Genomic DNA, 13,677 nt, shown 5'->3' on the forward strand with positions numbered 1-13,677 from the left:
ACCAGATCAAATTGTCAACATCTGCTGGATCATTAAAAGAGCAAGAGAGTTCCAGAAAAACATCTATTTCTGCTTTATTGACTATGCCAAAGCCTTTGACTGTGTGGATCACAATCAACTGTGGAAAATCCTTAAAGAGATGGGAATACCAGACCACCTGACCTGCCTCTTGAGAAACCTATATGCAGGTCAGGAAGGAACAGTTAGAACTGGACATGAAACAAAAGACTGGTTCCAAATAGGAAAAGGAGTATGTCAAAGCTGTATATTGTCACCCTGCTTATTTAACTTCTATGCAGAGTACATCATGAGAAACACTGGGCTGGAAGAAGCACAAACTGGAATCAAGATTGCTGGGAGAAATATCAATAACCTCAGATAAGCAGATGACACCACCCTTATGGCAGAAAGTGAAGAGGAACTCAAAAGCCTCTTGATGAAAATGGAAGAGGAGAGTAAAAAAGTTGGCTTAAAGCTCAACATTTAGAAAACGAAGATCATGGCATCTGGGCCCATTACTTCATGAGAAATAGATGGGGAAATAGTAGAAACAGTGTCAGACTTTATTTTGGGGGGCTCCAAAATCACTGCAGATGGTGATTGCAGCCATGAAATTAAAAGATGCTTACTCCTTAGAAGGAAAGTTATGACCAACCTAGATAGCATATTGAAAAGCAGAGACAATACTTTGTCAACAAATATCCATCTAGTGAAGGCTATGGTTTTTCCAGTGATCATGTATGGACGTGAGAGTCGGACTGTGAAGAAAGCTGAGCACCAAAGAGTTGATGCTTTTGAATTGTGGTGTTGGAGAAGACTCTTGAGAGTCCCTTGGAGTGCAAGGAGATCCAACCAGTCCATTCTGAAGGAGATCAGCCCTGGGATTCCTTTGGAGGGAATGATGCTGAAGCTGAAACTCCAGTACTTTGGCCACCTCATGCGAAGAGTTGACTCACTGGAAAAGACTCTGATGCTGGGAGGGATTGGGGGCAGGAGGAGAAGGGGACGACAGAGGATGAGATGGCTGGATGGCATCACTGACTCGATGGATGTTGAGTCTGAGTGAACTCCAGCAGTTGGTGATGGACAGGGAGGCCTGGCGTGCTGCACTTCATGGGGTCGCAAAGAGTCGGACACGACTGAGTGACTGAACTGAACTGAACTGAAGGAGAGAGGAAATATTTTCAATAAGGAAAAAACAATTGGAAGCTTAAAGTAATAATCCAGACAAGAGATGCTGATTGTGGTAGAGATGGTTAGAACTAGACGAATTTATGAATATCTTGTAAAACTAATGATGACAGGAATTACGATCAGTACACTGTTTTGTTGATTATATCTTTTGCTTTGTTCTTAATTTTGTAACTCCTATAACTTTTGTGTTGAATCTTACAGTTTGGGTCAATATCTTTCATTTTCTTCACGTATACCCTAAATATTTTATGCAATTCTGTTGTCTGCCTTTTTGACTTTGATGAATCTCAGTCATTCCTTTCTACTTGAAAAGAATTTGAAGCCAACTTTTATTTTTTTCTTTTTCAATTGCATAGATAGGACAGGTTCCTGCAAGGTCTTTTATTTGAGTGTAAATTCTTACTGAAAGTTCATCGTGAAACAGAAAAAGTTCAGGGCTTGTAAGTTAATAGGCCTTGCTAAAACCCTTCACGTTGAGATGCTTAAGAAGGTGGCCTTGCATGCAGGAATTAAATTTAAACAAATCAATCCTTTCCTCTGCCTTAATAAATCACAGCAAACCCAGAGCATCTTCGTATTTTCTTCAGGTTTCTGCTTCAACCTCCTCTAGTGCCTCTTCTAGTTAATACTAAATTGTGTTTTTTCCCGAACTGAAGAGTAAGTACTTTTCCAGCTGGTGAGAGGCCAGATAAATTAGTTTGCTCAATTTCATCTCCTGTATGTGAAATTATCCTTTCCCTATCACTTAAATCTGTTTGTGTTAGGAAAATTTAATTCTCTCTAAGGTGATAGGCCATGTATAAATGAACTACATTAGTTGAAACATAAGTTCATGTTTTGCAATTGTTTTTATATGTGAATTTATAATATATATATATATTTTTTTTTTTTTTGACCCAGTGAAATTAACATTTTAGTAATTGGAAAGATGAAATTGAGGCATTGTATTAATGGACATAACAACATGTTCTCAACTAATTAGTTCAAATAATTACTTCATATGTGTTCAGATGGTCTAATAATATCAGTAATAAAGAAAACTCTGTAGCTTCCAGGATGTATACAGACGAGTAACATTTTCACTGATACGAATGGGACAAACTAATAGAAAAATTCTCCATTCCCAATGCATTAAATTATAAACAAAGAATCAAACAAAAATTCTATTCTTCAGGGCGATATGAGAAAGTTAAAACATGACATAGCCTTCCTCTTTCCCATCCTTATTTGTAAAAATAGGCTATTTATTTTTATAAAATGTTATTTATGTATTTATTACTGTGCTAGGTCTTCATTGTTTATCAGGCTTTTTTCTAGTTGTGGTGCACAGATTTCTCATTGTAGTGTCTCCTCTTGTTGAGAAGCACAGGACCTAGGACATGCCCTGTGCTTCAGTAGCTGTGGCAGATGGGCTCAGTAGTTGCAGCTCCAAAGGTTCTAGATCATACGTTTGTGGCTCATGGGCTTATTTGCTCTGTGGCATCCTCCCAGACCAGGGATCAAACCCATGTCTCCTGCATTAGCAGGTGATTTCTTTACCACTGAGTCACCAGAGAAGCCCCAGGCTATTTCTTATGACCAACACTTCTCCATGCCTGTGGAATGTTATAGGCAGATAGTGTGGGTGTTTTGAGGCATATTCTTTCTGATTAATTCGGATGCTTTGTACCCATGGCATCATCAGTTACTCTACTTGGGAGGTGTGTGGTAGAATAAAGATATAACTTATCCTATAAATTTTTGTTAGGACACCAGTTTCCTGCCCAAATTGGCCCCAGGTTTTATGGTTCCATATTTTTTTTAATTTAATTTAATTTTTTAACTTTACAATATTGTATTGGTTTTGCCATATATCAAAATGAATCCGCCATAGGTACACATGTGTTCCCCATCCTGAACCCTCCTCCCTCCTCCCTCCCCATACCATCCCTCTGGGTCATCCCAGTGCCCCATATTTTTTAATTCTTTGCATTGAAATGGATACCCATCCCAAATCATTCCCTTTCATAGTTGATACTGTGGTAGGAATGGTAATTGCCAGCCTATTTGTTATCATTCATTAAATCTACCCAAATCTCTTACTATTTCCCCCAAAGCTCTTTTAAATACATAAAAGCCTTTCTCAGAATATGGCATTTACAATTACATAATGATTCCTTAACAGTTCTCTAATTATTTCTCATCTAAGTGTTTCATTATTTACACACAGATGTCAGAATGAGAGACTGAAAGAAACTATACAAATATAGTTTCTTTGTTTGTAGATTTCCTTAAGTAAAGAGCCCAGGGTGTACCTGTCAACACTTTTCTACATCGTATTACCTACAGGATAACCCTGAAGCCAAACTGGCAACTAGAGCTCTAGCTATCAGATATTGACTTTAAGTAGCAGGCTGGAGGAAGGCTTAATGAATTAAAGGATCAAAGTGTGTGCATTAACTATCTTTGGGATAAATGTCCAAACTTTCACAAGATGCTTCTGCTTATATTGATCATTAGTTTAGCTCAGGGTCATTGCTATCTGTAAAGGAAACTGATTAATACTGCCTTTGTTCTAAGTAGTCATGTTTCTAGTTTCTCAGCTTGTTTTTGATGACAGTTTCAACTAGCATCTCAGTTACATAATTGCCCATTGAGAAGGAAACATGAACTGTCCATTCAAAGATATTAAGTTACTTAATTTAATACTTTGTTCATGTACCTATTTGTACTAAAACTAGTTTTATGTATTTATATCTAGTTGATACATACAAACACACACACACACACACACATATATATATTTAGTGTTTTGCCTATCACTTTATTTCTTCACTGTTATAATTTTCATCTGATATTATGTCAGAAAATTTAACTTCTATGTTAAATGTTATCAGAAAATTTTTTCCGTAAATTCAGTTATTTCCTGTATATGTGTATGCTTTTCTGCCTAGGTATCAATGCTATCTTTGCAGTACTATGCCAGAGGATAATATTCGTTTAAATTACTTAGAATTTATGCTGATATCCTCATTTTACATGCTTTACACATATATAAAAATGATGATATGAAGATGGTGAGGAATTTAATCTTATATTTTCACACCAGTCATTTCAGTTCAGTTCAGTCACTCAGTCGTGTCCAACACTGCAACCCCATGGACTTCAGTATGCCAGGCTTCCCTGTCCACCACCAACTCCCAGAGCCTACTCAAACTTAGGTCTATTGAGTCCGTGATGCCATCCAACCATCTCATGTTCTGTCGTCCCGTTCTCCTCCTGCCTTCAATCTTTCACAGCATCAGAGTATTTTACAAAGAGTCAGCTCTTCGCATGAGGTGGCCAAAGTATTGGAGTTTCAGCTTTAGCATCAGTCCTTCCAATGAACACCCAGGATTAATCTCCTTTAGGATGGACTGGTTGGATCTCCTTGCAGTTGAAGGAACTCTCAAGAGTCTTCTCCAACACCACAGTTCAAAAGCATCAATTCTTTAGCGCTCAGCTTTTTTTATAGTCCACCTCTCATAACCACACATGACTACTGGAAAAAACAAAGTTTTGACTAGATGGACCTTTGTTGGTAGAGTAATGTCTGTTTTTTAATATGCTGTCCAGGTTGGTCATAACTTTCCTTCCAAGGAGTAAGCGTCTTTAAATTTCATGGCTTCAGTCACCATCTGCAGTGATTTTGGAGCCCCACAAAATACAGTCTCTCGCTGCTTCCATTGTTTCCCCATCTATTTGCCATGAAGTGATGGGACCAGATGCTATGATCTTGGTTTTCTGAATGTTGAGTTGTAAGCCAAATCTTTCACTCTCCATTTTCACTTTCATCAAGAGTGTCTTTAGTTCTTCTTCACTTTCTGCCATAAGGGTGGTGTCATCTGCATATCTGAGGTTATTGTTATTTCTCCTGGCAATCTTGATTCCAGTTTGTGCTTCATCCATTCCGTCAGTGTTTCGTTTCAAAGTATATCCATATGTATTTCACTTTTTCTTCACAGCAACCTTGTGGGTCTGCAGCTATTCTTAACCCAGCTGTACAACAAATACAGGTCAAAAGTAAATATTTAACAGGTTCATAAATAGTGGTAGAATTTAATAATTTTCTTCAGTTCAGTTCAGTCACTCAGTCGTGTCTGACTCATTGCAACCCCATGAATTGCAGCATGCCAGGCCTCCCTGTCCATCACCAACTCCCGGAGTTCGCTCAGACTCACATCTATCGAGTCGGTGATGCCATCCAACCATCTCATCCTCTGTCATCCACTTCTCCTCCTTTCCCCAATCCCTCCCAGCATCAGAGTCTTTTCCAATGAATCAACTCTTCGAATGAGATGGCCAAAGTACTGGAGTTTCAGCTTTAGCATCATTCCTTCCAAAGAATACCCAGGACTGATCTCCTTCAGAATGGACTGGTTGGATCTCCTTGCAGTCCAAGGGACTCTCAAGAGTCTCCTCCAACACCACAGTTCAAAAGCATCAATTCTTCAGTGCTTAGCTTCCTTCACAGTTCAATTCTCATATCCATACATGACCACTGGAAAAACCATAGCTTGACTAGATGGACCTTTGTTGGCAAAGTAATGTCTCTGCTTTTGAATATGCTATCTAGGTTGGATCATCTCAAACTCAAGAATTTATCTTGATCTGTCTACAATATTATTTTCTTTAATTTTAATCATACTTCTTTTTGAATGCAGTTATATATATGTAGATAGATAGATATAGATATTTATACAAGTAATTTATAACGATTTGGAGAGAAGGTGAGAAGAGATAAAAGTACCTAACTCTGTTTATGGTACAAAGTTAAGATTCAATAAACTATATGCCTCACATAAGCAGTTTGCTGTTTATTGCACAACCAAACAATGGTAGCCATCCATAAATAATCTCCCTGTAGAAGAAAATGGCAACTCACTCCACTACTCTTGCCTGCAGAATCCCATGGACAGAGGAGACTGGCAGGCAATAGTCCAACGGGGTTGCAAATAGACACAACTGAAGTGACTTAGCACACATAAAAACCCTAATAGCTCTCAAAATAGTGCCTATTATCTATTTACAGTGTTTTGCTAATTTCAGGTATGCATAAAAGTGATTCAATTATATTCAGTTGAATATAATCACTATATATTGTGATTATATATATACATATATATATATAAACCAAATCACTTTTTTATATACCTGAAACTAACATAACAATAGATATAGATTTGTGTGTGTGTGTGTGTATGTGTGTATAAGTCTTTTTCAGAGTCTTTCAGTTATAAATTATTACATTATATTCAATATAGTCTCCTGTGCTATACAGTAAGTCCTTACTGTTTCTCTATTATAATACAGCAGAATACATATGTTAATCCTAAATTTCTTTTTAAATTTTATTTTATTTTTAAACTTTACAATATTGTATTAGTTTTGCCAAATATCGAAATGAATCCACCACAGGTATACCTGTGTTCCCCATCCTGAACCCTCCACCCTCCTCCCTCCCCATACCCTCCCTCTGGGTCGTCCCAGTGCCTTCTTCCTCTACTGCCCCTGCCTTTCCCTCTGGTAACCATACACTTCTTTTCTATGCCTGTGAGTCTATTTCTAGTTTGCAAATGAGTTCATTTGTATCCTTTTTTTAGGAAATATTTTAAAGTTTATATCTCATTTTCTACTCCCACCCCTACCAGATAAAAACAGATTTTATCCATTATAGTGATTGTTAAGAACATAGTTTGATACAAATAGATTTTTATAAATAGTATGAATTTGGAGTGAAGGACTTCCCTGGTGGCCCAGTCTTAAAGAATCCATCTGCAGTGCACGAGATCTGGGTTTGAATCCCTGGGTCAGGAAGATCCCTCAGAGAAGGAGGCAGCAATCCATGCCAGTATTCTTGCCTGGGAAATCCTGATTGTTAAGAACATAGCTTGATACAGGCAGATTTTTATAATTTTATTTAAAATTTTAAAATATATTTTATACTTTTATTTAGCCTATATAAAATCAAATACATATATAATCAAACCTGATCACTTGCCATTTTATGTTTATGCCTTTCCTATCCCCTTGATCTGAATTTGACCTTGTCCTTGCTTCCTGGTGTATTCTTACATGTTTCTTATTCTATCAATAACCTAGATATTAGCGAAGAGGAACAAAAGAGGCTCTTGATGAAAGTGAAAGAGGAGAGTGAAAAGTTGGCTTAAAACTCAACATTCAGGAAACTAAGATCATGGCATCTGGTCCCACCACTTCATGGCAAATAGATAGGTAAACATTGGAGACAGTGAGAGATTTTATTTTGGGGTGCTCCAAAATCACTGCAGATGGTGACTGCAGCCATGACATTAAAATAAGTTTACTCTTTGGAAGAAAAGTTATGACCAACCTAGATAGCATATTCAAAAACAGAGACATTGCTTTGCCAACAAAGGTCTGTCTAGTCAAGGCTATGGTTTTTCGTGTGGTCATGTATGGATGAGAGTTGGACTATAAAGAAAGCTGAGCACTGAAGAATTGATGCTTTTGAACCGTGATGTTGGAGAGTCTCTTGGACTGCAAGGAGATCCAACCAGCCCATCCTAAAGGAAATCAGTCCTGAATATTCATTGGAGGGACTGATGCTGAAGCTGAAACTCCAATACTTTGGCCACCTGATGAAAAGAACTGACTCATTAGAAAAGATGCTGGGAAAGATTGAAGGCGGGAGGAGAAGGGGATGGCAGATGAGATGGTTGGATGGCATCACTGACTCAATGGACATGAATTTGAGTAAACTCTGGGAGTTGGTTATGGACAGGGAGGACTGGCATGCTGCAGTCCATGGGGTCACAAAGAGTCAGACATGACTGAGTAACTGAACTGAACCTAGCTATAATTTCACTGCCTACCTCCAATTTTCCCTTTTGCATGGATCATGATAATCTACAGACTTCTGCTTCTTTAATGTGTTATTCTGTAAAATTAATCTTCCCTGGATATTATATTTGTACATCTCTTTAGTCATTTTAATTTGAATAGTCATTTTGTTACTGACCTTCCCCTTTTTGGATTCTAGTTCCCTGCAAAAATGGGCTACACACATTTAAATCTGAACTTCATCCATCTTATCATACTGTGTTAAAAATAAGTTGTTCTTCATTTAACTCTTTTATATACTTGAATTAAATATAATATTTATATTAAGCAAAATATACATTTTCAGTGAAGCACATGCTGTTTAGCAGGGGAAATTTTATTTTAGTGAGCAGCTCTGTTTATCTTAAATTACACTATATTATTCAAGGTTCTTCAGAGAAACAGAACTATTAGGATATATTCATATATGATATATATGGGTGTGTATGTTTAACACACACATAACACATATATTTTTATTTTGCATACATATATATATATATATATAGTCCATATATATGGAATTGGGTCACAGTTTTGTACAAATAGATTTCATTTCATAGTTTGGTACAAATAGAAATCACCATGATCCATACAAAACAGGGAATTTGAGGTAAGCAATGAAGTTATAGCTAGGTTATTGATAGATTAACTGAGAGTTCCATTCTGCCACCTGCAAACTAAAGACCCAGAAAGACTGGTAGTGTAGTTTCAGTCTGAGCCCAAAGAACTGAGAATCAAGAGAACCAATCCTGAATCCTAGTACATGTTCAAAGACATGAGAACCAGAGAGCTAATGGTGTAAAGTCCCGGGTGAGTTTAAGAGCCCAAGAACCAAGAGCCCCAGTGGTGTCCTAGTCCAAGGATAAGAGATCAGTGTCCTAGCTCATACAGATCAGACAGAGAGAGAAAACAAATTCTCCTTTCCTCCATCTTTTTCTTTTATTCAGGTTAATGATCAATTGGATGATGCTCATTCACAATGGGGAGGGCAATCTGTTTTACTGAGTGCATGCTTGCATGGTAAGCTGCCACAGTAGTGTCCATATCTTTGCCACCCTATGGACTGTAGCCTACCAGGCTCCTTTGTTCAAGGGATTCTCTAGGCAAGAATACTGGGGTGGGTCACCATGCCCTTCTCTAGGAGATCTTCCCCACCCAGGGATCCAACCCATGTCTCCAGCAGCTCCTGCATTGCAGGCAGATTCTTTACTGCTGAGCCATCCACCGGGAAGCTGACTTTATTCAGTATAGTGATTCAAATGCAATTCTTGTCTAGAAACATCCCCATGGAAACACTATTTAGCCAAATATCGGGGTATCCTGTGATTCAGTCAATTTGACAGATAAAATTAACCATCACATGCATTTTCAAACACTTATAACTCTGTAATCTTTTTCTTTTCAAACTTCTCTTCCTTGCCCCACCTTCATCAGAATACTCAAAACTAATGGGTAATATACTGTTCATGGGGTTCTCAAGGCAAGAATACTAAAGAGGTTTGCCATTCCCTTTTCCAGTGGACCACTTTCTGTCAAAACTTTCCACCATGACCCGCCCATCTTGGGTTGCCCCACGGGCATGGCTTAGTTTCACTGAGTTAGACAAGGCTGTGGTCCTAGTGTGATTAGATTGACTAGTTTTCTGTGAGTATGGTTTCAGTGTGTTTGCCCTCTGATGCCCTCTTGCAATACTTACTTGGGTTTCTCTTACCTTGGGCATGGGGTATTTCTTCACAGCTGCGACAGCAAAGCAAAGCCATTGCTCCTTACCTTGGATGAGGGTATCTCCTCACCGCTGCCCTTCCTGAACTTCAATGTGGGACAGCTCCTCTAGGCCCTCCTGCACCCTCGCAGCCACGGCTCCGGGTAACAAGTGGGCTTTAGAAAGCATCACTACAAACAAAGCTAGTGGAGGTGATGGAATTCCAGTTGAGCTATTCCAAATCCTGAAAGATGATGCTGTGAAAGTGCTGCACTCAATATGGCAGCAAATTTGGAAAACTCAGCAGTGGCCACAGGACTGGAAAAGGTCCATTTTCATTCCAATCCCAAAGAAAGGCAATGCCAAAGAATGCTCAAACTACCGCACAATTGCACTCATCTCACCCGCTAGTAAAGTAATGCTCAAAATTCTCCAAGCCAGGCTTCAGCAATATGTGAACCGTGAACTTCCTGATGTTCAAGCTGGTTTTAGCAAAGGCAGAGGAACCAGAGATCAAATTGCCAACATCCGCTGGATCATGGAAAAAGCAAGGACTTCCAGAAAAACATCTATTTCTGCTTTATTGACTATGCCAAAGCCTTTGACTGTGTGGACCACAAGAAACTGTGGAAAATTCTTCAAGAGATGGGGATACCAGACCACCTGACTTGCCTCTTGAGAAATTTGTATGCAGACCAGGAAGCAACAGTTAGAATTGGACATGGAACAAAAGACTGGTTCCAAATAGGAAAAGGAGTATGTCAAAGCTCTATATTGTCACCCTGCTTATTTAACTTCTGTGCAGAGTACATCATGAGAAACACTGGGCTGGGAGAAGCACAAGCTGGAATCAAGATTGCCGGGAGAAATATCAATAACCTCAGATATGCAGATGACACCACCCTTATGGAAGAAAGTGAAGAGGAACTCAAAAGCTTCTTGATGAAAGTGAAAGTGGAGAGTGAAAAAGTTGGCTTGAAGCTCAACATTTAGAAAACGAAGATCATGGCATCCGGTCCCACCACTTCATGGGAAATAGATAGGGAAACAGTGTCAGACTTTATTTTGGGGGGCTCCAAAATCACTGCAGATGGTGACTCAGACATGAAAGTAAAAGACGCTTACTCCTTGGAAGGAAAGTTATGACCAACCTAGATAGCATATTCAAATGGGGAGGGAGGAGGGAGGAGGGTTCAGGATGGGGAACACATGTATACCTGTGGTGGATTCATTTTGATATTTGGCAAAACTAATACAATTATGTAAAGTTTAAAAATTAAATAAAATTAAAAAAAAAAAAAGAAAAAAACCAGAGACATTACTTTGCCAACAAAGGTTTGTCTAGTCAAGGCTATGGTTTTTCCTGTGGTCATGTATGGATGTGAGAGCTGGACTGTGAAGAAAGCTGAGCACCGAAGAATTGATGCTTTTGAACTGTGGTGTTGGAGAAGACTCTTGAGAGTCCCTTGGACTGCAAGGAGATACAACCAGTCCATTCTGAAGGAGATCAGTCCTGGGATTTCTTTGGAAGGAATGATGCTGAAGCTGAAACTCCAGTACTTTGGCTACTTCATGCAAAGAGTTGACTCACTGGAAAAGACTCTGATGCTGGGAGGGACTGGGGGCAGGAGGAGAAGGGGATGACAGAGGATGAGATGGATGGCATCACTGACTCGATGGACATGAGTCTGAGGGAACTCTGGGAGTTGGTGATGGACAGAGAGGCCTGGCGTGCTGCAATTCATGGGGTCGAAAAGAGTCAGACATGACTGAGTGACTGATCTCATCTTATCTGATCTGAATAGGTAATATTTTTTAGGTAACAATGTCAGTTTTAGTTCATTTTTTCTACAACCATTCCACTACTACCACATCAGAAGTATTTTGACAAAGCAACAATATCCAGTATCTTGTTATTATTATATTCTTGCTACTTACATCTGAAAGAAACAGTAAGATACAAATATTTTCTAAAATGCTTGCAGTGACTTATTCATCAATTGTAGTTTTATCTTTTTGAATCCCAAAGGCATGAATTTCAGGAAATAGTGAAGCAGGAATAATGATTAAATTTATATGATCAGACTAATAATTATCCAATTTGAAGTTAATGCATAAAGCGTGAGACTCTGGGGTCCCTAATGTATTTGCCAAGTGTCATGATACAATAAAAATATTTAAACTGCAATTTAGATGGCTCAAAGTATCTATTCAGTTTCATTTTCCAAAAGAAACATGATGAAAAGAAACTAGTGGAGATAATTTCATCATTCTGACATACACCTTCTAAATTTTCACAGGAAAAGGTATTTTTAGAGAGTTTTTCAGTTGTGTTTTATTATATGATTGCAAATTAACTGAGCCATGGATATATTCTTTGTTAAAGTAGTCCTGGTTGTCAGTATACTTAATAAATTATCAATTTGAAATTCTTCTCTATTTTAAGTTTAGCATCACTGTAAATTGCAGTCATTTAGATTTTCTGATATTTTACTTTTAAATTATTCAAAGATAATGAGGAGGGAAAATATACTATTAAGTTATCCTCTTAAAATCACAATATGAAGAATTCATATTTTTGTAAAATAACTTCAAGCACTGTGCAGTTTTAGTAGCCATACTTAAAACATAAGCTGCTGTGAAATGGTCATAAAAGTAATAAAAAGGACTAATTTGATAAAAAAAATGCTTGAGGTCATAAAAATGATAAAGTCAACACAGTTCTGAAATTATCTTTATATTCATCCATTCACTTAATCCATGTTTACTCAATGCTTTCAATGTGCTAAGTTCTATGTCAGGAGAGAATCAATTTGGAACAGTATCAGTTGAGTTCAGTTCAGTTTAGTCACTCAGTTGTGTCCGACTGAACACAAATACGTGAATAAAAATCAGAAATCCATTGTGGTAAATGTTATGGGATGTATACTACTACTACTACTAAGTCGCTTCAGTCATGTCTGACTCTGTGCGACCCCATGGACTACAGCCTACCAGGCTCCCCTGTCCCTGGGATTCTCCAGGCAAGAACACTGGAGTGGGTTACCATTTCCTTCTCCAATGCATTAAAGTGGAAAGTGAAAGTGAAGTTGCTCAGTCGTGTCCGACTCTTAGCGACCCCATGGACTGCAGCCTACCAGGCTCCTCGATCCATGGGATTTTCTGGGCAACAGTACTGGAGTGGGGTGCCATTGCCTTCTCCCATGGGATGTCTATGGAGGTATGATTTTTAAGGGCAGTGATGGATTCCCTGAAGAAGGGATATATACATATGCAAATATATATGTATATATATGTATGTTTGTATAAATTCAGTTATCTGTCGATGGATATTTAGGTTGTTTCTGTGACTTGGCTAATGGGAATAGTACTGCTATGAACTAGGTGCATGTATCTACACATATGCATACATATATATATGTGTATGTGTGTGTGTGTGTGTGTGTGTATGTATAAATTCAGCCATCTGTCGATGGACATTTAGGTTATTTTCATGACTTGGCTAACGTAAATAGTACTGCTATGAACACTAGGTGCATGTATTTTTTCAAATTAGACATTTTGCTTTTTCAGATGTGGAATTGCAGTATCTTGTGGTAGGTATGTTTTTACCCTTTTTAGGAAATTTCCATACTTTTTCCCAAGGCTTCCCAGGTGGTACTAGTGGTAAAGAGCCTGCCTGCCAATGCAGGAGATGTAAGAGACACAGGTTCAACCCCTGGGTCAGGAAGATCCCCTGGAAGAGGGCATGGCGACCCACTTCAGTATTCTTGTCTGAAGAATCCCATGGACACAGGAACCTTGTGGACTACAGTCCATAGGGTCACAGTGAGTCGGACATACTGAGGAGACTTAGTGAACACACATACTCTTTTCCAAAGAGACTGCTCCTAATTATA

This window comes from Bos javanicus, chromosome 1 (assembly GCF_032452875.1).
Source record: "Bos javanicus breed banteng chromosome 1, ARS-OSU_banteng_1.0, whole genome shotgun sequence".
NCBI lineage: Eukaryota > Metazoa > Chordata > Mammalia > Artiodactyla > Bovidae > Bos > Bos javanicus.